Source organism: Equus quagga, chromosome 15 (genome assembly GCF_021613505.1).
Source record: "Equus quagga isolate Etosha38 chromosome 15, UCLA_HA_Equagga_1.0, whole genome shotgun sequence".
Taxonomy (NCBI): Eukaryota; Metazoa; Chordata; class Mammalia; order Perissodactyla; family Equidae; genus Equus; species Equus quagga.
Genome location: NC_060281.1, coordinates 65,835,441 through 65,861,299, shown reverse-complemented (window position 1 = coordinate 65,861,299; position 25,859 = coordinate 65,835,441).

Genomic DNA, 25,859 nt, shown 5'->3' with positions numbered 1-25,859 from the left:
AGGAAGGCAGCTCATCCCAGGGCCTGGGGAAAGCCGAGTGCCGAGGGTGGGGGTGGAGGATTAGCAAGGCCTTGGCGTCCCTTTGTTCCTAGCCATTGTCAGCGCGTGTCTGGGTGATGATGACTAATGTTGATCCAGAGCTGGCCTGTGCGGGCGTCCTTAAGCCTGCCTCCATCCCCCCACACCCTAGCCAGGCAGGCGCCATTCTTATCCTCAATAGACAGATATAGAAACTGAGGCACAGGGGGTTCAGGTAACTTGCCCAAGGTCACACAGCCTGTAAGTGGCCGAGCTGGGACTCAAACTCAGTCAGTTGGCCTCCAGTGCCATTCTCCCAGGCACTGGGCTGGGTAGGGTTGCTGTAGGTAGCAAATAAAACACAGGAGGCCAGTTAAATATGAATTTCGGGTAAACGAGGAATAATAAGTTAGTATAGGTATGTCCTATACAATATTTGGGACATAGTTATGCTAAATTTTTTTCCGTTGTTTATCTGAAATTCAAATTTAACCAGATGTCCCATATTTTACCTGGAACTCTCAGGCAGAGCACAGCCCTTGACAGAAGGGAGCTCAGTAAAGGCTGAGTGGCCTGTGGGGGAACTGTCTCGCTTACCCGGACGCTGTACCACCAGGAACGCCGGCAGAGGAAAGACACAGACCGCCAGTGAGGGGGCTGCGGGACTGTGTTCCAGGACCTGAGAGATGCTCGGAAAGAAGGGGGACCACGAGGAGAGGCCCCAGCCCAGAGGCCACTTGACGGCACCCTGCTGAGTGTGGGCACCCTGCTTCCTCTGCATCCCTCCCTCATTACCGCTGGCCGCGGATGCGTCCCTCCTCGGCTGCGGATGAGAGTTGGAGCCTGCTCGGGGCACTGCACAGAAGCAGGTGATGGAACCGAGGAGCACAGCACCCCCTAACCCCCGGCCTCCTGAGGTCTGCGGGGACACTGGCCTCTGATTCCGAGGAAAGCTCGTCCTGGGCCAACCTGGGAGACAGAGAAGCGTTTCCTGGGCCTGCTGCTTTCTCTACTGCCACAGAAGAGGGCTGGAGAGCCGTGGGTAGGCTACAATGGCAACCAGACCACTGGCAGGGCTCCCCAGCTCACGGGCGTCGGGGCTGAAAGGAAGGGACAGAGGCAACCTTCCCCTCCGGGGCCACCTCTTCTCCAGGCAGAGCGCTTGCTGATGGATTTATCAGCACTCTCCTTGAATCCTCCTATTCCGCCTGATAATAAGAACAATTTTTGCCCAAACTGATAACTGCTGAATGGTTTTGGGGGAAAGCTGTCAGGTGTTGCTTGGGGACGTGGTGAGCTACCAACTCTGGTGGTATTTTTCAATCGAGGGGCCCCAAGTGATAAGTTTGGCCTCTGAGCTTTGTGAGAGCTGCTGGGAAGCCGTCTTTATGGAAAGCAAAGTGGCTCAAACCTAGAAAAAGCTGGAAACCAGGCAGGTACACGATTCAAGTGGACCGGGTGTGTTACAAGAGGGAGTAGTGGGGACTGGGGCAAATTGGAGATTGCGTGCCCCATGTAAGAGGGGAAGCTGCCACTCAGCTCCAGTTAACCATTGCCATTGGTGAAAGTATGCCAGATCTTCCAATTTTTCAACTGAAGTTGGAAATCTAGATTTTTTTAAATGTAAATTTTCCTAAATTCTAAATATTGTCAACTAAATTAAAAAAAGAAGGAAACGTAATACCATCTGAGCAAACAGAACACATCTGTGGGCCAGACTTGTCCTCAGGGCTGCTGGTTTGGGATTTCTGCTTAGCTTATCCTGCAGTCTGTGTGTGTAGCAAGACCCATGACTGCAATTCGAGGGCATGTAGAGAGATGGGAGGTGCAGTGGACAGCCAAGTGTGCACACACACATGCACACACAAGTGCACGCAAGGAGAAAGTTCAGTGGAACAAACTGAGCAATCGGAAAATCTGGAAGTCAGGTATTTAGTTTCAGAGTACGCGTTTGACTGTGACCCCCGCTAGCTTATAAGGAGCACGTTCTGTGGTGTGCCGGGCTGGACCCTAGAGACTTGATATGCGTCGGCTGCCTCGTGATCAGGACAATCCTGAGAGGTGAGCACCGTGTCCTCAGCCACCTCTTGCAGATGGGGAAACGGATTTGGATTTTCTATGGTTGGGCATCTCCATTCTTCTCCTGGAAGAGCAGGAGGGAGGAGTTGCTGGGAAACTCAGTCGGTGGCTGTTCTGACCGGAAGGTTCGGAGGACGCTGCCCTCCCTCCATGAAAGGGGCTGACCCACCCACACGCGCCTCCCAAAGCAGCGAGTGTCGGTTCCCAATCCTCTTCGTGTGTGTCTGTGACCGTCAGTGTGTGATTCAACGAAACATACTCTCAGCCAGAGAGACATGAGTGGAAGACGGTTCCTGTGGAAAATACTTGGAATGCTTGGGATTTAAGATTTAATAAAAGCGGGTCCCCCCACATTGCCTTCCGAGTAAATGTGGACCAGGCAGCTGAAATATTTAAGCGACAAATCGCAAGAGGCAGAAAAGTTTCCTGTGCTCAGGTCGTCTCAGAGATGCCTCCGCCTTCTCGCTGCCCTTTGAATACACAGATGCGTGAAATCTCACAGGTGACTTTTGGACGTGGTTATGCGACAAAGAGAAGTGAAACACCTACGAGAGGGCACACGCTCAAAGAAAAGGACTGCTCCCTGCCTCGGACTATGGGCGAATGAGGGCACACTTCTGTGCTTTTAACTTGGAATGAAAGGTTTCGGTCTTTGCATTAACGCCTCATCACATTAGACAGGCTTCCACTTTTCTAATGTCATCAGTTGTTTTCTAGAATTTCCGTGGCCGAGATAATGTAGCATAAATTATTTCTGAAATCCACAAAACCTGCATATTAGCATGAAGGAGGCTCCTTGAGTTTCTGTCCTCAGTGCTTGGTGAGAGAATTTCCTGCATAAACGGGTTTCCCTGTCAGATCATCTGATCCCCTTTGCTCCGCGCGCACTGCCAGTGTCCTTTCTCCATCCTCCCCATGGCTTTGCACCCGGTTGCACAAGAGCTCGCCCTGCGTGCCCTTCCCTCGGCACCTGCACGACCTCTGAGGCCATTGGGGCAGCCAGGCGGGCGGTCAGGACACAGCGCGTTCAGTAAGGGTGCACCGACTCGCAGCACTCAGCCAGCTGGGAGAAACGCAGGCCCCGGCTGACTCTCCTTAAACATGCAGAAAGGGGGCCAGTGGACTAACGTCCTTCTCAGATGGCCTTCGGGGTGAGCTGCCTCAAGGCTAGGAAGGCACCCACAGTTTCTCTGAGTGTGGGCCTGGGAATGCATCTTGTGCAGGTGTTCTCAGGCAAAATGCCAATGTCCTTCCCCAAACTCCAAAGATCCTCCTGTGCCTCTTGCTGTGGACTCAGATGGCCCCGTGGTCACTGGTGACTCAGCTGCACAAAGAAAACAATAATATTTTCTAGGAAAAGCTGGGAGAGGCCCCGCCTTTGTTTCCTCTCCTTTCTGTCTGTCCAGCTGATAAAGGTTTTGGTGACCCGACGCTCGGCTGAACAAGCTGCAAACGAACAGAGCTCAGATGCTCAGGCCAGAATCAGCTAAAGACTATTTGTACAGAAATTAATAGATGGAATGTTCGTTACCGTCCACCCTGGTCTTTACAGGAATGACGTTCGAGGATGTCCAGAGCATGCGTTCAGGGTGTTGAAAACGCAGCAGAGAGAGAAAAGCCCGTGATATGGTTGGATGATCACAGAAAGGTCTGCCTTTCCTCAATGCTGCAGAACTATGGAAAGTCAGCACTCTCGTCCTGGGGAGAATAGTGTCCCCCAAATTCGTGTCCGCCCAGAACTGCCCGTGTAAACTTGTTTGGAAATAGAGTCTTCACAGGTGTCACTAGTAAAGGATCTCTAGATGAGGCCACTTGGACTTAGGGGGGCCCTGGATCCGGTGGTGAGTGTCTGTAAGAGGAAGGAGAGGGAGGTTTGGACACAGACACACAGAGAAGGTTATCTGAAAAGGGGGGCAGAGAATGGGGGCACGCAGCCACAGGCTGGGGGCACCTGGGTCCCCAGAAGCCGAGAGAGGCAGGAAGGACCCATCCCTGGAGCCTTCGGAGGGAGCGTGGCTCTGCTCATCCCTCGATTTCAGACTCCCGCCTCCAGAAGGGTGCGAGAATAAATTTCTGTTTTTTAAGCCTCTGGTTTGTAGTAATTTGTTACAGCCTCTCGGTCTAGCATTCAAGCATCTCCACCAATAAAGTGTGTCTGCTCTCTACCAGCGCTGGCCACCTCCTGTTTCTCTTTTTCTCCTCTTTCTCTTTATATTTTGCCTGCTTGTTCTTCCTGATAAAATCTGGAAACACTCTGTTCCGTGGGCAGGAGCACTGGGGTCAGACGGGGTTGAATCCTGATTTCACCTCTTAGGAGCTGTCTGATCTTGGGCACCTGATTCATCGCTCTGAGTTCCGGTTTCTCATTGACAAAATGGTCCCCTAACTCCTGGGGTTGTGTGAGGCTCACAGGAGACAACGTGGCTGAGTGGATGGGGTGCCCGGCTCTCAGCAGGTGTGGTGAGAAGTTCTGACGGTGAGGACGGTGGTGTTGATGGACTGCCCCGCTGCCTGGTCCCCTCCTATCTGGGCCCACAGCGCCGGGCGAGATGACCCCATTCCTGGTCTCTTCCTCCTGCTCCTGTGAAGGAGGAGAAAACAGGCCTGTCCCAATCAGGGAGGCTTTGAGCAGAGCGGGAGGGGGCTCCTGGGCTCAGAGCACCCCTGGACTCAGCCCGCCTGGTCTCCCCGGTGGGGAGGCTCCCCCTGCACAGCTCCCCTACCTCGGGGAGTCCTGCTTGCTCTAGATCCCCCTACTCAGCAGGCCCAGCTGACGCTGTCTTTCCCCTAGAGCTCCAGGGCCACTGCCAGTTGGGTGTGGTGGTTCCAACTGGTCGTCGGGACCTGCCCAGATTTTCCAGCAAGGCCAGGCAGAGCCAGAGCGTGCGCTGGGCACAGATAAGCATCTGTGTTTGCAAACGAACATGCCGGGAGGTTAGCTGGGGCTAGCCGCCTCCCTGGTGTTATCACGGCCCCCGGAGGTGCTCAGAAGTGCTGCCAAGGTCTCCCGGAAAACCAGGGGCAAGGGCTCTGGGCCCCTGCAGCAGCAGGCACAGCTCGCTGTCTGCCCCAGGCCACCCTGGCGTCCAGCTCTGGAGGAGGGCAGACAGCAGAGATGGCCGGGCATCCAGGCAGGAAACGCCAGGCTGGACAGGAGGCAACGTTGGCAGATGCACCTAAATCCAGGATGGTCCTTAACCTAATTAGAGCTGCTGAAACTTTCTTTCTAAATAAGGTCACATTCTCGGGTTCTGGGGGTTAGAATGTGGGCTATCTTTTAGGGGACACTATTCTTTCCACTACAATCCCCATGACGTCAGTCCTGGTATTAGTCACTGTTCTGGTGACCTACTGCCACGTGATAAACCACCTCAGCTGAGTAGTGAGACAGCAACCATTTTACAGGCTCAGGGGTTCTGTGGTCAGGAAGTCAGACAACACACAACAGGATGGCTTTTCTGTGCCCCATGACACCTGGGGAATCAGACAGGAAGGCTTAAAGATGGGGGAGACCTGAACATCCAGGAGCAGGACGCTGCTGGGGGCTTCTCATCTGTATGTCGGGTCCTGGGCTGAGGGACTCAGCGGTCGGCTCCGCTGTGCCTGTCACCAGAACCTCCACGTGGCCTCTCACACGGCTCGGGCTTCCCACAGCACGGCAGCCGCATCTGGAGAGGGGGGTTCCTGGGATAGAGTGTCCAGAGAGCTGGTGTCCCACGAGAGCCAGGTGGATCTGCATAGCCTCCGGCCTGGCCTGACTCGGGCAGTGTCCCTTCCACCATATTCCGTTGGTTACAAGCGAGTCATCCTGGCCAGCCCAGAGTCAAGGGAGGAGGAACTGGGCCCCACATCTGAATGGGGAAGCAGAAACATCAAATTACAGAAAAGCTAAGGGGATGGGAGACACTGTGTCTTCATCTCTGGAGAACAGAGTCTGCCACACCCCCATAATTGTGGATGAGAAATTGACAGAAAGGCCACGACTGGAGAGTGGGGGGTGGGAGTCCACCTTTGGAGCCGGGGTTCTCAACAAAGGGGACGTCCTGCCTCACCTGGGGCACCCTGCCCTTGCCTCACACCCCGTGTTATTTCGGTGATAAATGTGAGGAATTGGGGGCCATCTCCTGAGATACCGGGGCACCTGACCACCTGGCCTCATCCATGAGCATGGGGGCCCCTGACAAACTGAGAGGGACTCCAAAGATGGAGGGGAAGCCCTGGTACCTAGGAGGGCTCTGACACGCAGGCAGGATTCTGATTCTTAAGATGAGAGCAAAATCAGTTACGCCAGATCCGTGCCTCTCTCCCAGCCTCATCAGATGATGCCATGGCAGTGGGCTCAGCCTTCCCGGGAGGTTTTAGCCGAGCTCAGGCAAGAACGCATCCCCCATACGTCCAGCTTGATTCAGCAGCCAGGTTATACCTCAGAATGGAGAAGGAGAAGGTGACAACAGGGCTACTGGTCATTTCTTCAGTGCCTTTGTACAAATGAGGAAAACACGCCCTCTTTGGGCTAACTCAACCACTCTGATGTGAGGGTTAGCTGGCAAACAGTGGATTTGTGTAGATTAGGAATAAGTACCCCTTCCTCCAGTCTTCTTGGCTAGTGCCCGTATGCAGTGTAAATCACAGGATTCTCAGCTCCCTCTCCCAGTTTATGGGGCTTTGTGACACCAGAGTCAACTGAAAGTCACTTCTTCCCTGGTGGCTGCACACCCTCAGAGGCCCCTTAGAGTTGCTGGATTCAAAATGTCGGGATGGGAGGCCCAGCCCTGCCTGACCTGCTCAGGTTTCACAGCGAAGCCAAGATGAGACAACAGCATAAACTCTGCTTTGCTCTGACTTCTCTTGTCTCTTGTTTTCAGTCTCCCTGGTTAAAACGTGAAGGAGGAATTAAATATAGGTTCAATTCACAATTTCATTTCAATTACCAAATTATTGATCAAAACGTAAAAATAAAGTTTTGCACCAAATAAAATAGTTTCGTTAGTGCTGTGTTTGTGACAGACGGAATGGAGAGAAAATAAACCGACACAGAAGACCAGGGGCAGTGGTGGGCTGGAAATGGCTCATGGGGGCTCGCAAGGGCTGATGTCCAATTTTGGGGAATTTTGTGAGCTGGGTTGGCATCAAGTCAGGACCTTGAAATCAGCCACGTGGGAGAATTTACACAGCAGCAACGGGCAAGGGCAGCACACCTCTGACTCAGGGTCAGAACAGAGATCGGGGGTCAGAACACCGGGGTCCTGTTTCGGTTGTACCATTAACTAGTGATGGGGGCAGCCCTCTTTGTCATCTTTAAAATAGAAACAGGAATAATTGACTCCTCCTTCGACACAGCATTGCTGTCAGAAGCAATTCAAAAGAGGTGTCCTTTCCTTCTCTTTTTTTTGGCCTAAAAGGAGTGTAGAAAGGAGGATAGAGGACGCGTTTTGAAAGAGGAGCCCCCAGAAGTTCAGAGACGGCGCCCCCCGCCTCGGAACAGCACGCTTCGGGACAGATCCGATTTCCGTGGCCTGGACATAGCTCGGCTCCACTGCACTGGAGTGTCCGGGCAGGTGCATCTCGCCCCTCGGCCCTGTCCCCCTGTCCCTGCGGGGTCCCCAGGAGGGGAGCAGGGAGGGTACAGTGGAGGTGTCTGAAGGGGCGGGCGCAGAGCCAGAGTGTGGGTCCGGGTGGCTCCCACACGGATCCTGTGCTCGGCTCGGCCTCCCCAACCTGCTTCTTTATCTTCGACGTGGGGAGGATGGCAGACGCCCAGCAAGCTTGTCACCAAGGATCAACGGGAAGGCGTGCGTGTGTCACGCGATGGGGCTGTGTTCCGCCGGCTTGAGGACACGGTGTCACTTGGAGGAGAGCCTGCTCCGTCCTGTTCCTGCATTTCCTCAGAGAGCTTTGGCATTCTGTCTCCTTTTGGTTTAAATTACGAGAAGGCGGCAGTCCTGAGGTTGCAAAGGAGGCTGACTAAAGTCACTGGTATCATCCCGGTGGTTGCTCACACACCAGAGCCTGTGGGGACACTGAGGCACTGAGGGGTGTGGCTGGGAGGGGAGGGTGTCACAGACCACCTGCCTCCTGGGCGGGGCCCCAGCCGCACGGTAGGGAGACCAGCTTACAGGATTCTGACGGGCTCCTGCCTCTCAGGATATCGGGACAATGAAGTCAGAGTGAGTGTGTCTGGAGGGCCAGCCCCCGCACGAACAAACAGAATCCAAGCCTCCCACAAGGCCCCCTGGTGTCCCCTACTGTCACTCACCCCCAAGACGACCACTGTTGTTATTTCTGTCACCAACAGTTAGTTTTGTCACCTGTTAACTTTATGGAACCACACGGGATGCGGTCTTCCTTCTGGTTTCATTTCCTGGACTTCATGTGTGAGAATTATCTATGTGCATGTGTGTATCCATGTGCACACGTGTCTGCATGTGCCTGTGTGTGCACACGTGCATGTGTGTGCATGCGTGTGTCTGCATGTGCGTGCGTGTGTGTGTGGGGGTGGGTGAAGAGAGCTCGGCCTCACTGCTCTCTCGTGTGCACACACCACAACTCATCCACCTGTTCTGATTCCTGCCTGGCATCCCTGTCGTGTCCAGTGTGGGGCTTGTGTCCCTTTGCTCAGCTGCCAAAACAAAGAACCGCAGGCGGGTGGCTTACAACAACAAAATTACAATCACGCAATGCATTGCCTCACAGCGCCGGAGGCTGACGTCCCAGATTGAGATGTGGGCAGGTGGCTCCTCCCGAGGGCCGTGGGGGACAAGCTGTCCTGGCCTCCCCCCCGGCTGTGGATGGGCGTCTTCCTCCCTTGTCTTCGCGTCATCTTCTCTCTGTCCGATTTTGCCCTCTTTATAAGGACACCAGCTGTACTGGGTTAGGGCCCACCCTAGCGGCCTCACCTTAACTCGATTGCCTCTTAAAGACCCCGTCTCCAGGCAAGGCCACCTTCTGAGGTCCTGGGGGCTGTGATTTCAACATATGAATTTGGGGAAAACACCGTTCACCCTACAACAGGGCACTTACAAATCAGATGGCTGTGGGCCCTGGTTTATTTTCTTTGGTGAACATATAGATGCATTTTTCTTGAGTGATGAGTCTGTTTTGGAATTAAAAATAATGTATTGTTTCCATTTTAAATGGAGGTTTAAAAGATTTCAAATCAACTGGGATGCAAGGCTATATAACCAAGGGTGCCAGCGAGGGCTCAAAGCCCTGACCTATGGGCACACAGATGCTCAGAAAACTCTGGGCCACACTTTGTGTCTGATTTGGTGTGAAATCCTTCTGACCAATGACCAACTTTTAAATATAGCTAAAATTTATTGAGTTCTCGCCAGGGCCGGCATCTAGCTAAGTGCTTTACGCACAGCCCCTCTTAGAATCCTACCAGCATTCTGCCCCTCTAGGGACAGAAGAAGACATCGAAGGTCAGACAGGCTAAGTATCATGCCCAAGGTCACACAGCAAGCAAGCAGCTGCACGACGACCTGGATTTGCGTCTGTCTAATTTCAAGCCTGTGGGGTTTTTTTAAATTTCTTTTTTGTCCTTTTCGAGGAAGATTAGCCCTGAGCTAACATCTGCTGCCAATTCTCCTCTTTCTGCTGAGGAAGACTGGCCGTGAGCTAATATCTGTGCCCATCTCCCTCCACTTTATATGTGGGACGCCTGCCACAGCATGGCTTGATGAGCGGTGCGGCCGTCCACACCCGGGATCCGACCCACCGAACCCCAGGCCGCCAAAGTGGAGGGCACAAAGTTAACCACTTAGCCACCAGTCTGGACCCCGAGCCTGTGTTCTTACCCATGGCTATGATATCCTTGTTTCCACAAGTAACGGGGGACTGACTGAAAGAGAAAGAACACCCAACTCAGAAAGACATAAGCAGTCCGATATTTATTATTCTGCATCACAAAAGCCCAGAAGGAGGTAGACTCAGGATTGATAACCTCAGTGGAGCAGTGACCACCTGGGAAATCAATTCTTTGCACCATCTTTCAGCTCTGACATCCCCAGCATGTTGACTTCTGTCCTCAGATTTGTCCCCTCGAAGCTGCCAGATGGCTGTGGCAGCTCCAAGCATCATCGCTTCAACCAACAACATCCCAAGGTCTGAAGCAGAGTGGTCCATCTGTGGTTCCTTGAAGAGCGAGGAAACCTCTCCCCGGAGCGGTCCTGACCCAGCAGACGTCCCCTGGTTGGTCAGAATTACGTCACGTGCCCATCCCTAGATCAGTCATTGGCAAAGGGAATCGAATTATCATGATTAACTGGACTAACTCAGTTGGTTTGCTGCTGGGGCTGGCGAGGGGTTTGGGAGGGTGTCCCACAAACACGGGCTCACCCATGTCAGAACTTGATTTGGGTTGTGGTGGCAAGGAGGAAGGAAATGCTGAGACCCAGCCCACAGCGTCTTCTTGCTCACTGCAAGTAGACTCATGAATTTGAGCTAATCTGGAACACAGTCAGACCTGGGGAGCTCCCTCCTCCTCCTCAGGGCTGCCGTCGACGGGACGGCAAGAAGAAAAAGTGCGACTCATCCTCAGAGATGGCTCCCTTCGTTCCAAACACAGGCCAGCAGCTCCCCCAGGCCGGCTGCACTCTCCGGTCTCGGGTTTCTAGTGACAGCAGAATCACTGTGAACGTGGTCATCAGGGGTTGGATGTGCTGCGGCAACCTGGTCACGTGGCTTCCCGACGCGTCTGCAAACTGGCAAAATTCAAGTTCCAGCACGCAAGTTCAGGGAGTGGATCTCAACTTCCCTTTCTTCAATTTTTCTCTTTTGTGCTTGAATATAAGTTTTCACTCAAGCCAGAAAGACATTCAGTCTGTCGCAGGAAATAGGGCGCCAATAAACGAGGGACCCTGATTTGTTCTCTTTAACCTGTTGGCTCCCCACTGCGGGAAGTAAACGGAAGAAGAGCTGGAAGGGGGATGGTTTATGGACTGTCACTGCTTAGCAACAAGCCCATTGTGGGACGTCCTCATTGGTCCAGGTTTGTTGGCAGATAAGCCAAGAACAAGCAACATGAAAACCCGGTTCCCAATCACACAGCAGAGTTTGAGGACCACTCAGTTATGGTCGTGGAGAGTGGGTGCTAGGCACAGACGTCAAAGCAAGCATGGGAGAGAAGATTTTCAAAATGGTCCAGCACGGCTGACTGGTCAAGACTCTAGCAATAGCCTAATACTGAGGTGTCAAAAGGCGCCTGGAGGGTTGGTGTCTGATGGGGAAGAGGACCATGATTATTTCTTCCATTTTAATTACTTTTTTATCACATAGCTTAACTATTTTTAAAGATAAGTTCAAATATAAAGAAAATAATATGGTTTTTGACCTTCCTACAACAAGTTGACTTCCTCAAGCTGTATTTTGGTTTTTTTTTTAAAGAATTTTTTTAAAGATTGGACCTGAGCTAAAATCTGTTGCCAATCTTCTTCTTCTCCTTTTTTTTCCTTCTTCTCCCCAAAGCCCCCCAGTACATAGTTGTATATTCTAGTTGTGAGTGCCTCTGGTTGTGCTGTGTGGGACGCCGCCTCAGCATGGCTTGATGAGCGGTGCCATGTCTGTGTCCAGGATCCGAACCGGCGAAACCCTGGGCCACCGAAGTGGAGCGTGCGAACTTAACCACTCGGCCATGGGGCCAGCCCCCCAAGCTGTATCTTGTAATCCAAGCAATGGTACATCCAGGTTTTAAATGACAGACCATCACTGGTGTCTACATACACCAGATATTTAGTGCAAAATGCAGCCAACTGTCTTCCTGCTTTCAAAAATGTGAATATAAAATAACAAAGGTTACTTTGAATTAAGTGCTATCCTGTCCCGGGCACTGTAAGCAATTGACATAAATTAACTCATTGAGTCCTCACAGCGAAACCCCTATGTAGGTGCTACTGTTACGAGAATTTTACAGATGTGGAAACTGAGGCACGGTGGGCATAGGAATTGGGCAGCGTGGTCTGGCTGGTCCCGAGCAGAGACACAGTTTGAACCCGGGTGGCCTGACTCCAGGGCCACCCTCTTATTTTTTATTTTTATTTTTTGAGTGGTTTCTAATTCTTTTACTCAACACACTAGCACAGCCATTAACACTTGGCAATGTGAACACAAACCTGAGGATGAATTCAAACACGCAGACGATGCTTGAAACAGGGAAGCAATCCAATCGCAGTGGCACAAATATTTCTTGCCTTGGAGAATCCTAGGACAGAAAGCAGGCCCGCAGACACCCGCTAAGCTGGAGGAGGTGACGTGTCCCTATTTAGTGTGTGAGCTGACAATGGCGCTGTCAGAGACGTTGCTCAGGGCTGTTAATTTTCCCTTTTCCTGCTCCCTGCTCTGAAGGTGCATGCAGGACATGTGCAGCCTGGCCCCGGGAGTTGGCAAGCCAAGGAGAATAGGTCCAGTTGAAGGAGACTTCCAGAGTCTTCTGTAAATGGAGCTTCTAAGTCAATATACGTCATTCATTCACCCTCTAAAACCTACTGTGCACCTGTTATGAGCGATAAGAAATAAGAATAAGTGAGAAGAAATAAGCAGGGCACACAAGCAATGGGAAGCGAACAGTGAACAGCGTGTAGATCAATGATTTCATGTCAGGGAGCAGTAAGTGACGCGAGTTGAGTAAAACGGACCGAGAGTGACTTGGAGCACTGCCCTGGAGGGATGGTCAGGGAAGGCCTCGCCCTGGAGGTGACATTTATGCAAAGGCCCAAATGAGGGACAGGGACAGAGGCCGGCAAAGACCTAAGAGAAGGGCCCCGTGAGCAGCAGCCTGGAGGCCTGGAGGCCGCAGTTGGCACAGAATTCCAGGCTAAAGAAACCGGGTGGAGAGGGCACAGCGGGAGCAGCGAGGAGCTCGTGGGCCAAGTCGGGCCTTGGGGGGTATTATAAACGTGGTGGGAAAAACTGGAGGAGCAGACAGAGCAAGACCTGCCGAGAGTTTTGGAACAATCGCTCTGGCCCTGGGTGGAAAGTCACCTGTGGGGCAAGGACAGGAGCAGGGAGATGAGCAAGCAGGCATGGTCCAGGGAGGAGGGGTTGAGACAGAGGACGCAGGTGACGGAGGACGGATGGTTGGGGACCGATTTAGAGGGAGAGTTGATGGGAGGGGCTGATAGATTCAAAGCAGGAGGCAGATTCTTCTGAGATGACTCAGGGCGGTGAATATGAAGGGAAACTTCTGGAAGGCAAAACTGAGCTGTCAATCATTTTAAGTTATGTGACAGGGCATAGGACCAGAGCTTAGGGTGCAGCGTCTCATTTACTCCTTCCCATGACGTATGAGCTCCACCCTGTCATTGTGCCCGTTTCCCAGAGGAGGATGCTGAGCCTTAGAGAGGTTAAGTGACTAGCTCAAGGTCACAGGGCAGGAGGTCCTACATGCATGTCTGAGCGAACAACCCCCAAGATTTTTGAAAAATTTAAAGGACATGCCACCACTCTACTCAGTAAGAAGATTTGCCCAAAATCAACAGAGATAAAGCAATATTCCTTCTCCACATGCTGTGGAGTAAATGCAGCACAAAGTCACATTTTTCTCATTTTGAAACGGCATCTACGGTCAGCAAAGGAAAGGACGAGAGTCCCTTCAACTGCTCCCCTCAACTTTTCCGAGAATGCCCTGTTTTTCCTCTCATGATATTTCACACCCCTGGTACAGCAGACCTGCCATCAAGGTGCTCTGTTGTGTTCTGTTCCTGACGATGAAAGCAACATGCATTCACCCCAGAAACAGTCCCATAACGGTTTGGTCCATTCCTTCCCCTCCTCTTCCCCGGGCACGTGTGCGTGCTCCTTTGTGTGTGTGTAACTGCAAACTTACTGTCATTCGTGCTCAGGGAGAAGCGCGTCCTAAAGAAGTTAGACGCTGCCTTGGTAAACATGACGAGCTCTGAGGGGCCCGGCCGGTGCCAGATGAGGGCAGTCCCAGAGCCGCCTGGGAACGGAAGTCCTGCCCCGGAGGACAGTGACAACGTCCTCTCCTCTGGGAACAGAGAGACTGCATCACCACCCGCTTGCTGTTGCTGCTTTGTTTTGTTATAGACTGTTTCTGGAAGTCTCCATGGTCCTGTAGACGTGTTTGCTTTCTAAACTCTTCTGGACCGTTTGTTCTTTCATTGGATTAAATGGACCCGGAGACGCTCCCTCAGCGGACCTCTTGCCTCCAGGTTTTCCGCACTGAGGAGCTGGATCTATGTGGAGCCAAATGAAGAAGTACAGACGATCGTGATGACACCGATGGCAGCAGACAGCATTTCACACTCAGTTCTATGCCAGGTGCCGTGTTTAGAGGTTCACATGCATTCAGTCATGCAATGCTCATCACAATTTTCATTTCTCAAGTGAAGAAACTGAGACAAGCCATTTGCCTGAGGTCACACAGTTGGTAAGAATCAAGCACTAGTTTCTTTGACTCTAAAACCCGTGTTTCTAATCACTTATAAGTATTGCCTCCTTAAGGATAAAGAGATGGATAAAGAAAAAAAGATAGAGTTAGAGAAATGTAAATAAAAAAGATGAAGACAGAGACACACAGGTGGAAGGCATCTCCTGGATAAGACAACCATAAAACAGGGAGATATTGTCCTTGCTCAAAAGCTGACTGCACAGTCGAGGAAGCCGCCCACACAGGCCAGGCAGTTTCCAGGAAAAGTGGACAGAGAGGGAGCAACTGCCCAGGGAACATGTCCCTAAAGTTACCGGGAGGAGAGCTCGGGAAGAGTGTGGAGTGCAGAGGAGGGCTTCTCAGAGGAGGTGGCCATGGAGCAAGCTTTGGGGCATCTAGTGGTCTTAGAAGACTACAATTCCTTGACATCCCTCACACTGGGAAATGGGTCTTTGTCCCCTCCCCTCGCATCTGGGCTGACCTGAGATGCTTCCCTCCATAGAGGAGAACAGAAGTGCTGCCATGCGAGGTCTGAGACTGGCTCTTAAAAGGCCGCGCAGCTCTCTTCTCACTCGCAGGAACATTCACTGTTGGGGCCCTTAGCTGCCAGGTCAGAAACTCAACTACCCTGAGAGCCCCCATCCTAGAGACGTCACGTGTAGATACTTTGATGGAAGTCCCAGCTAAGCCCAGCCCAGCTCTGCTGAAGGTTTCAGACAGACAATGTTTTGCAATTCAACAGCGTATTAATAACCACCTTAGCAAAATACAGTGCAAAAGGCAAGACTGCTATTTAAAAATATTATTTCTGATTATCTGTTCTCACCATCAGAGTTGGGTTCAAATAGACGAGATTTAAGTATTAGAATTAATTACTGTGACTTGACTTACTACAGAGTTCACTTTCCTAGTGTTACGAGGGTTCTGGAGGCAAGACTACTTTAGCTGCTCAAGGAACCAGGTTCCTCCTCTCTCCTTGTTCCACTGTATTTACATGTGACTTTTGTCCTCATGGCTGCAAGATGACGGAGCATTGCACCCATGTTGCAGAAGTTGAGGGTCAACAGGCACAGCCAGGTCAGCCTGCACCCCTTCTAAGAATTTTCCTGGAAGCCCCACCCACTAATATCTGTTTCTATCTCATTGGTCAGGACTGGTCACATGACCACCCCTAGCTGCAAGGGAGTCTGGGAAACTGGGTCTTTAGGCACATTGTATCCCAAACAAATTATGTTTCTGCTAGTGAGGAAGAAGAGGAGACTGACTGTTGTTGGTCTGTCTTCTGAAATTATTCCATTAAAGGATCCCAGGAGAATTATTCTCTGTGATGAGAGCAGGGGCCTCATGCTCACTGCTCTACTCCCCAGCGAGTAGTCAGTGCCTGGAACACAGTAGGTGTTCAACAAGTATTTGCTTCATTTTGTCAAATGAATCCACACTAAGGTTCTCAGTGGTCAGACCCGATGGCCAGGAGATGAGGAAGAGTAGAACGAGGCTGTGAGGGGAGGGCAGACGCCCCAGGCCCAGGAGCCCTGCCAGGACCTGCTGGTTAAAGCTCCCAGCTCTGAAAAGCCAAGAAAGTGCAAGGGCAGAAACGGTAAACTCTCTTTTGACTTATGAGTCAGGAGCAAACTCAGGTCAAATTTGTTGCAACAGGTCTAGAGGAGGAAACACATTTTGCTTACAAAATTCATCGAAAGAAATTAGAGAAGCAGGGTGAAAAGACCCCTGGAGCCCCCACCCCCACCCCCTCGGCTTGGGCATGCGCTGCTTCCTTCTTTCCCATGTCCTTCCAGTCGGGTTGGAAGTAGATTGCTGCCAAGAAGCGAGTCTGCAGAGGCTGGTTGATTTCACTCCTGGGAAAATTATCCTGACAATCAGCCTAAGGTTTCCTTTCCTTTCATCTCCTTGCTTCTAATAATGCCTCCTTGGATCGGCATGGAAAATTGGCCTCCCTTCTTGATGTTTATCCTGGCCGACGCTGATCATATCAGTCTTTGTCATCCCTGCCAAGTGGCTTAAAGCTTCGGTGTAGGACACCGACCTGCTCCAGAGGCTGCGAACCTTCGTTGGTGGGTGGGAATTGGGAAGAGGCTGGGAAGCTACCAAAAGCCATTAAAAATAATTTAGTCCTAGGTAACAATTATGCCCCGCTGTGTGGCTTTCTTCTCGCCCACCCAGACAGCCTGGGGCTTCCTCCTGCCGCTCTAGCAGCGGGCTCTAGGAGGTCCAGAGGAAGGGCCTGGCTGGATGGAGAACGATGGTGGAAGGCTGGAATGGTGATGAAATTCGGAGTATGAAGTTTATAATTGTCTTGGCACACACAAGGAGATCAAGTGAAGGTGGGAAGAGAGAGACAGCTGAGAAGTTCAGTTGGCATCTCCAAGGACCACAGTGGGTCCCTATTATGCCTGGACTCAGCCACCATTTTCTAGACTGTACCCCACAAAACCCCACTAGGGGTTGCAAGGATAAATGCTTCCCTGGCCGACCTGGTAAAGTTAAAGAGTGACTGGCTGGGCTGGGTGTGAAGGATTGCCCTGTCCACAGAGGGCGCTGTTACCCAGCCTCTGCCAAGAGTCACCAGGCGGCAAGGAAGGTGCAAAGTAGCAGAATCTTGGCTTTTTTCAAGAAAAGCAGGAAGTCAAAATGTTTACTTGAAATTTCCTATTTTGTAAAATGTTGGCAATTTATAAAATTCAAACACTGTGCAAGTCAAACAAGTATCTGAGGACAAATTTGGTCCACATGCCACCAGCAGACAACCTCCATCAGATATCCATCTTGATTTAGGAGACGGCCTGGAATGCCTTTCTACTTCAGGACTGAAATTTCCTTGGTTTTGTTGTTTTTGTTTTGTTTTACTATTTTAAGTCCTGATTCACCCTTATATTTGTTCCCTACTGGTTTTACTTCAAAGCAAAAATATATTACATGTGTGCAACATTTGAGCTTTTTAAAATGCTTTAATATCTTTCATTGCACTCAGTCTTCACAAAATTAGAAGTAGAGTGGGTCATCTTACTACCAAATAAAACATAAGCAACTTTAGTGACTTGTATGATGCCTGATAATTGCAAGATCCTTGTCTAAAACCAAGGATTCTGTCTGTTCTTGAGGATAGAATTCAATGACCTACAAACTCCTTTCCAAGTCATTCTAAGATTCCTAATGTCAGGTCCTTTCTACTCAACCACACCAAGCCTCTTTGGCTGTTATTTATTCTCATGAAATAGACAAAAGAAGACCAAAGCATATTGAGAGTTACGTGCACAGATATGGTTAGAATTCCCCAATGCATTTTCTGCTGGCGTGACATATTCTCAGGTTGGGTCAACCCAGATTCCTTAGAGTTCAGCCCCCCATCTGTGAGCATTCCTTGCTTGTTGCCTGTAGCAACACCTTTGTCTACATAATGCAAAGGATCATTTACGGGGACTGTCCGAGGAGCTCTCAGAACCAGTAGGAAGCCTGGAGGGCTGGGCTTGGAAGGGAAGGGAGCTCCAGGCAACTCTGTAGCAGGAAGAGCTTAAAGGTCTCACCAGCTGCCGCTGAGATTTATCTGCTTAAATTCATTTAAAAAATCTGTCCTAGCAAATGTCACTCAAGTTTAAAAGCCATGGGAGAAAAAGTCCAGTTGGCCAAGTTTGGATCATATGCCCTTGCCTTGCTTAGAGGAAGCAGGGCAACTTGATTTCTAGACCCACCAAGACTGCACACCATGGAGAGAATTCCTTAAGGAACTGCCTTCCAAGGTCCATTCTCCGGTGCTCCTTCCTGGCAGATAGCTATTCTGCATTTCCCAGCTCCTTTGCAGTCAGATACAGCAGGGCTCCTTAGTCTTGGCCAGTAGAATGTGAGCAAAAGTGATCCCCACCTGGCCTGGAAGACCTCTCACCTGCTCCAGCCCATGCTCTCTCCACCCTTCAGCTGACTGGAATGGTGGATGCTGACGGTGACCTTGAAGGCTGCATGATAAACATGGAGGAGTCTCACTTTGCCTGGGTCCCCGAATGACCACATGGAGCCGGGTGCCCCACTCTGTACTGCCTTGTCCTATCACACGAAGAGGACACAAACTTTATCATGTTGAGCTATGGACTCTGAGGTCTACTTGTTCCAGCACCTTGGTCTACCTTAACCTATAAACGCTATCACCAAAATAAGGGAGAGTGCGCGCTTGGTGGCCAGAAAACAGCAGCGTCCACTATATTCACAGGCAAGGAACGAAAGTGAACCTTTAAACTCACGTGCATGAAAATACCATCCCTCTTGTTATTCAATCTGTTAGGAAGAATTTGGCCAATTTGGGGCATTAGAACATCCAGCTTCTCAAGTGCTATCTGTACGAGGTCGTGTGTACCTCGGACAGTCCTCCCAGACCCAAAAGGGGTCAAATACAGATATCACTGGGTCTTCCTTCCTCCCCAGCTAGTCTGTGAATTCTAACAATCCCGATTAACAGGGCTGTTATCACTGCTAAGCATTCTGATTTTCCTTTCCTCTTCCAGCACGTTCTTTTTCCTAATCAGCGATAACAGAAGCCAGAGGATTTACACACCTTTTCCCTGCCCTTGAGGTTACTAAGAAAACATAACGCAGAAAACTGGCCCCCCTGGGGAGCTGACAGTCTGACACAGAGACACCAGATCATTTTTGAAGACTTGTGGGAAAACCAGAAAGAGAAACGGCTGGCCCTGCAAGCATTCCAAGCCCATGGATAGGAATGAATTTTGCACACATCAGTGGGTTCTGACTCTGTTGCCAATTAAACCCTCCGTGGGGGGCATGCCGTCCACTTAATCTTCGCTGCCAAAGACACAATCCCCCCAAATACCACAGGGATGGGGGAGTGGAAACTGCATTACGAAGACGACCCAAATCCTACTCAACTTCTCTGAAGTTTACATAATTCTTTTTCAGCCTATTCATTGCCGACTCTGTCCATCAGTGAGCAATGACCAGCTAAATTGAGGGGCTGACGTTTGCTGTCAAAAGTAAGAGTCCATGTATTTAAAATGCCTGAGATGAGTAGCCTGGTTACCCGAAGGTAGCTGTTTGTATGCCATATGAATTCAAAGGGAGCTTCTGAAATGAAGAGGAGGATTTGGGAGTTACTTCAGTTGGGGTATGAAATATTGCCAATAACGTCAATTAGAACGAAAAGTGATTGACTTTTCTCTCCTTCATCTTTTCTTTTTTCAAATAAGAGCAGCCAAGAGATTACAAAGTCAAAATTATATTTAAAATAGTCTTCTTTAAAACTCAGCTTAAAAAAACCCTGGCCCCAAGTTTAGCTATTGATAGCTGGAGGCGACCGGGTGGCATGCAGAAGCCCCTGCTTTGGGAACAGATCCTCCCAGGGTCGAGTTCAGCACCGACCTGCACTTTGCTTTGATCCTGAGCAGAGCTCTGCCTGCCTCGGACCTGGAGTTTCCAGGCTACACAATAAGGACAATCATTTAAACATACTGCACAGTTTCTGGCACATAGTAGGAGCTTATTAAATGTCAGCCCGTATCGTTATGAGCAAGGATGTTTAAACAGAGCTTAAGCTGCATTTCTTACAGGGACTCAATTAACTTCTTGGCCTTTAAGGAAATTTTTATGGGTGGCCTGGTAAAGTCTGGTAGAAAAGAAATAAATATTAACCAGCATTTGTATAATATTGCTATTTATACATGCGTAAGAATTTTCATAAATGTTGTTTTGTTTCTCATCACAACTCTGTGAGGCTGGTAGACCAGGTATCTTCCCTATTTTCTCTTTATTTTACAGAGGGGAAAACTGACTATGTATTATATATTATGTATACATGATTGTATATTGCATTTAATATATAATCAGTTTTCTCCTCTGTCAAATATATGTTTACATATTATATATGTAATATATGTGTATACATATCTGTGTATGTATAAACACATGTATGTGTGCACATGTATACTTGTGCATGTGCACACACACCCCAACGTCAAGTAGACAACAGTACTTAGTGATCACCACTTATTCGTTGAACAAATAGTGCTTGAGCTGAAATTTGAAGAATGATCTGAATCGGTATGAGAGAGTGTGTTTAAAGAGGAACAAAACACAGAGACATAAAAATTGATACGACCAGATGTAATATTCCGTACAACTCTAGTGCCACAAACAAAGTGAAAGTTAGACCAGGAAGAAAGGACTTGCCGTGTATATCACAAAGACCTGTAGGCCGAGGAGGCGGTGGTGCATCCAAGGGAGACGCGCAGCAGGAGATGCCGGGAGACAGGGCCCCGGGAGGGCAAAGAGCTGGGTGGTGGCTGAAGTCACGAGCGTGGAGGAGATAGAGCAGCAGGAGTGCGTGGAGAGAGGAGAGCAGGGCGGGGCGCTGCCTGGAGGACTCGGCCCGGAAGGAGGGGAGCACCTGGAGAAGGTCTGAGGGAGTGAGGTGGCAGGGTGGGTAGACGGGGAAATGGCAGAAACCGGGGAGCATGCGTGATGAGCAAAGGCTCCACGAAGGGACCCCTGGAGGGCATGAGGGCAGCGAGGCTGGTGGCAGGGAAGCTGCCTTCCAAGACGGTGGTGGAGGGCACGGGAGATGTGGGCAGCAGTGTTTGGGAAGGTTTCTTTGTGGCTGGGAGTGAGTTTTGTTTTATGTTCAACGAATGAAGAGGCTTGAACCTTTTCCTATTCTCCGAGGATATGGAGCGAGGAGAAGGTCATGGGAACCTTGATCATCAGCGCAAACCGCGCTCTTTCCACTAAAAGATCTTGTCCCCAGGAGAAAGTCGTTTCACAAAAGCAAAGCAGCTTTGGGACAGTGGGCCTCAGGATAGCCCAAGGAGCCGACTACTCATCCTGGGAGAAGGAACTGGAACCAAGGAGGAAGAATGTAGGGACAGCATGCATCTCTGGTGAGCCACGTGCTACCCCAACAGCCTGTGTTGACAGAGCCATACTCCCCACTGGTGAGATTGGAGGCTAGAAAGAGATGCTGGCCTAAGGGATGGGAAAACTCTGGGAGTCCTACAAAGGGAGTTTGAGCAGATGTACATCCTGAAGCTCGACAGGCGCTGAGGCCCAAGTCTCACTACAGGGGCCAAGGGTCCCACGAGAAATGGAGATTGAGGGACCCCAGCATTACACAGTTCGCACATACCCATTCTGTTCAAACTAATTATAGTGTACCTTAACACTAAATAGACGTAATTTTAAAAATCCAAGCAATACTGCAGCTAAAGAAAAACAGCACAGTGGTGTGGTTAAGCGCCAGCTCAGGGCCAGACATCAGGATTCAAAACCCGGCGCAGCCACTTGCAGCCCTGGGCGTCTTTGGGTGAAGAATACCCTTCCCTCCGCTTCAATTTCCCATCATTAGAACGCATTTACCTCACAGAGTTCTCATGAAGATTAAGCAAATTACCGCATATGAAGCACTTAAAACAGGGCCTCGTCATAAATATTCACCACTCAGGACATTTTAACCCCATGAGCACCTCAAATGTCTCCTTTGACCATCACCCAATATGGCGACCCACCCCTTTCCCATGGCAACCGTGTCCCCCATTTAGAGGGTGTACTTCCAGATCCTTTTCAAGTGTTTTCCATGAATATATGGACAGAATAATAATATTACTTGGCAGGTTTCCCTTCTTAAATTAATGGCATCATATCCTATAAATCAATATGACTGCTTTTTTGACTCAGCCACATGTCTTAGAGAGCTTTCCATGTACCAACGTGGCTCCAAGTGTTTTCTTCCATCACAATAATCCACCATGCGACTCGACCTGAGTTTAGTCATCTCTGGTCACTTGAGTGTATTCCAGTTGGTCATAATACAAATACTGTGTCGATAATATCCTTGTTCCACTGTTTTTTCATGATAAAACATTTGAACACATACAAGCAGTGTGAGATGAAAGGTGCGTTTGAAGGTTAGACTCGCCGTGTTCATGATCCCTACTGGAGAATGCTCCCTAAAATACACATGGAAAGCCAACGTTCTCTCTTGACTTTTTGGGCCTTGTATTCAATTATTTTTGTTCCAGCTGTTTCAGAAATAGAGACTAATGGACGACCTGACTGCTGTTTGTATGTGTGTGGTCTCCTCTGGTGCCAGTTGAGTTTGGTAAATCCCTGCCAATCCTGTAGCACTTTCTAAACCCAGGGAAGTGGGTCATACAGATTTGGCTAAGATGAGACAGGTGCCAGTGGTGTTCCATACACAGACCTGCCCATGCCAGCTTGCGATGGAAGGGCTCCTACTATCATTACCGATTCCTCATATTTTAAAAAAGCCAACCATACACCACAGCAAGATGCCCATGGGACTGTCGGATGGATAGTGGAGCCAGCATCACCTAGAAAGGCTCCCTGGTTGATGGGAGTCACCACTGCCTGAAAGCTGTCATCTTGTCTTCGGGTCTCCCTTCCACAGGAACTCTGAAGTCAGCAGTGCTGATATCCCAGCATCGACATTCTAGAATGCCTGCTCCACACAATGTCATGGGTGACTCGAGGCCACTGGGCCTGCTTCCCTTAGCTGCCATCCTGACTCAGGACACACGGGCCATGCCCAGCCCAAGAATCCACCCGCAAGGGCCTGTTAATCATGCTTCCTGGCAGCAAGGATATCTCGTCCTTCTGCGGGCTCTGGAGCCCAACAGAGTGGGTTCAGATATTGGTCCTTCACCTTCCTGCTGTGTGACCCCAAGATTTCTTAATGTACCTTGGTGTTCTCAGCTGTACAATGGGACAATGATGACACCTGGATCCTGTGGTTGCTGGGAGGAGCATGTGAGTTAGCCAGTCTAGAACAGAGCCCAACGCGTAACACTCTATCAACGTTAGTGGTTAGTCATCTGCTTAGGGAGGGGGATGGAGAGGGGACATTCGAGGAGGCAGCTTTCCTGGCCCAGGGATTCTTTGCCACCACCCAGAGGCTGCAGGGGGTTGCACTAGAATGCCCCAAAGAGCGTGACCTCCTCTCTACAGCCAGAAGCAGAAGGAAAGGCCAGCGAGCTCTGCAGCACATCAGACCAAAGGCCAGATCTGGGAGGATCTTGTAGCTGCCAAGCTTCAGGCATCTTTCCCTTCTCTCTGTTCTGTGGAGGCCGTTCCCTCACCCCACCCACCCCATGCTCTGGACTGTCCATCACCATCATTATTATCCCTTGGCCTCTGCACTGCTAGGGGTTGAGAATGACGCCCCTTCCTTCCTTCCCTGAAGGGGCTGGCCTTTGCAGCCACCCAGTCCGAAGCCTGCGTTTGCACATCTCCATCTGAACAAAGATAAAAAGGGAAATCTTGGAGGAAGATAACCGGCCACACAATGCAGGCCCTTCCAGGAGCCAGCAGTTCAAAGAGCGCGGCCTGATTCCAGCGTTTCCTGAGCTCCTCATCTTCCTCCCTTTGTCTTTCAAGTCCCAATGTTGCAGATTCAGAGATCTGTGGGGACAGATTCTCACTTTCTTCCGAGGTGAGATCAAAGGGTCTGGGAGAGGCCTGTGAGGTGGCTTCTGACAAAGCAAACTTCCCACATCTGTCTGGCCGGGCCAGCAGAAGGCTATCGGGGCCGCAGAGGCGGCCAGGACTTCCTACCGGGGGCGATTCTCAGGTCCTGCCTAGATGTCACAATTGAGCGAAAGAGACCTGGTGGCCCGGAGGTCTGGATGCCACAGATAAGGTGACAGAAGAGGCAGGGCCTTGCATGTCTTCACACTTGGCCAACGACACCACGGCCACCTTGAGTTCACTGCGTTTACAGAAGGAAAGAGCTGCGAGTCTCACCAGGTACCGTACCAACGGTGGAGGCTTCCATTTCATTGAAACTTATTAACTTTGTATTCCGGCAATGTGTGCGAACCCTACCCGCTCTGGGAGAGTTCTCACAGGGGAACCCAGCCGTGTCCTCGGCGCTGGCCCCCATTCAGAGCATCTCCAGCCTCTTGGAAGCTGCTTTTGGGCTCCCTACAAAATATTCACAGGCTTACGACTTTAGGGTTGTGGACAATAATAACCCACTGCACCTTGTCATTTCAGGGTGTTGCGTTCATTAGCGGCCTTGGGAAGGAGTGTGTCTGTGTGTGTGTGCATATGTGTGCATGCTTATGTGTTCGTGCATATATATGCGTGTGTGTGTGTACACGCCTGTTTAAGATAAAGGAGGAGTCCCCCATTCTGTTTTAGAGTCAGGCGCACTCAGCCACTGTGGAAAGTACTTGCTTTTTCAATCACAGACTAAACGGGGGCATCCAAACCAGCAGAAAACGCTCTGGCTCTTCTTTTGACTTTCTCCGCCCAACAGGCCAATCACCCAGCGCAGGAAGGAGAAGGAAGACCCAGTCTCCCGATGCTTTATTTATTTAGCACCTTTTCTTTCCCGACCTTGACTGCCCCATTCGCTTGCGCACATCCATCTGGAACAGCTTTGATCTGGGTGGTGGCTTCTGACCACAGCCAGGAAAACAAGGGTGCCCCTGAGTGGAGCTGTTAAGGGCCCCGTTCCCTGGGAGTGGGACCTCCTGCAGGCGCAGCCCTGATTGACACTGGACCCATTGACCCAGATTCCAGCTTCCAAAACCACTATACCGAGCACGTGTCTACACAGGTGAAAACCGTTCAAAGATTTGGCAGATTTTCCCAGAAGGCTCCATAATGATAAAAAGAGAATTTAGAATTTGGCTGAGAATTCAGAATTTGGCTGAGAATCGGCACAGGCAGCTGGCCACCACGGAGTGTGAGTTTTGCGACATTACCTCATGTACCTTCACCATAACCCCTAAGGAAGTCACCATGATCCTGTTGTACAGACGACAAGACACTCGAGGCTCAGAGCCATGAAGGCATCTGGTCAAGGTGCTCAGCTGACAACAAGCTGGAAGCCCACGGAAAGCTGCTCAGCAAAGTGAGTCATCAGAGAAGTGCAAATTAAAACCACACTGAGGCAGAACTCTTCACAACAGCCCAAAGTGAGAACAACCGAATGCCCATCAGCTGACGATGGATGAACCAGATGTGGTCCATCCACACAATGGAACATTATTCAGCCATAAAAAGGAATGAAGCGCTGACACACTCTACAACAGACGAACCTCAAAAACATGATGTTCAGTGAAAGAAGCCAGACACAAAAGGCCATAAACTGTATGATCTCATATGTATCAAATGTCCAGAATAGGTAAATCTGTAGAGGCAGAAAGCAGACTGGTGGCTGCCAGGGGCGGGGGCGGCGGGGGGGGGATGGGGAGTGACTGCTGACGGGGACGGTTTCCCTTTGCGGGGAGGAAAATGCTTTGGAACTAGATAGAGGTGGTGGTGCACAGCATTGTGAATGGACTAAACACCACGGAACTGCACACATTTAAATGTTTAATTCTATGTTATGTGA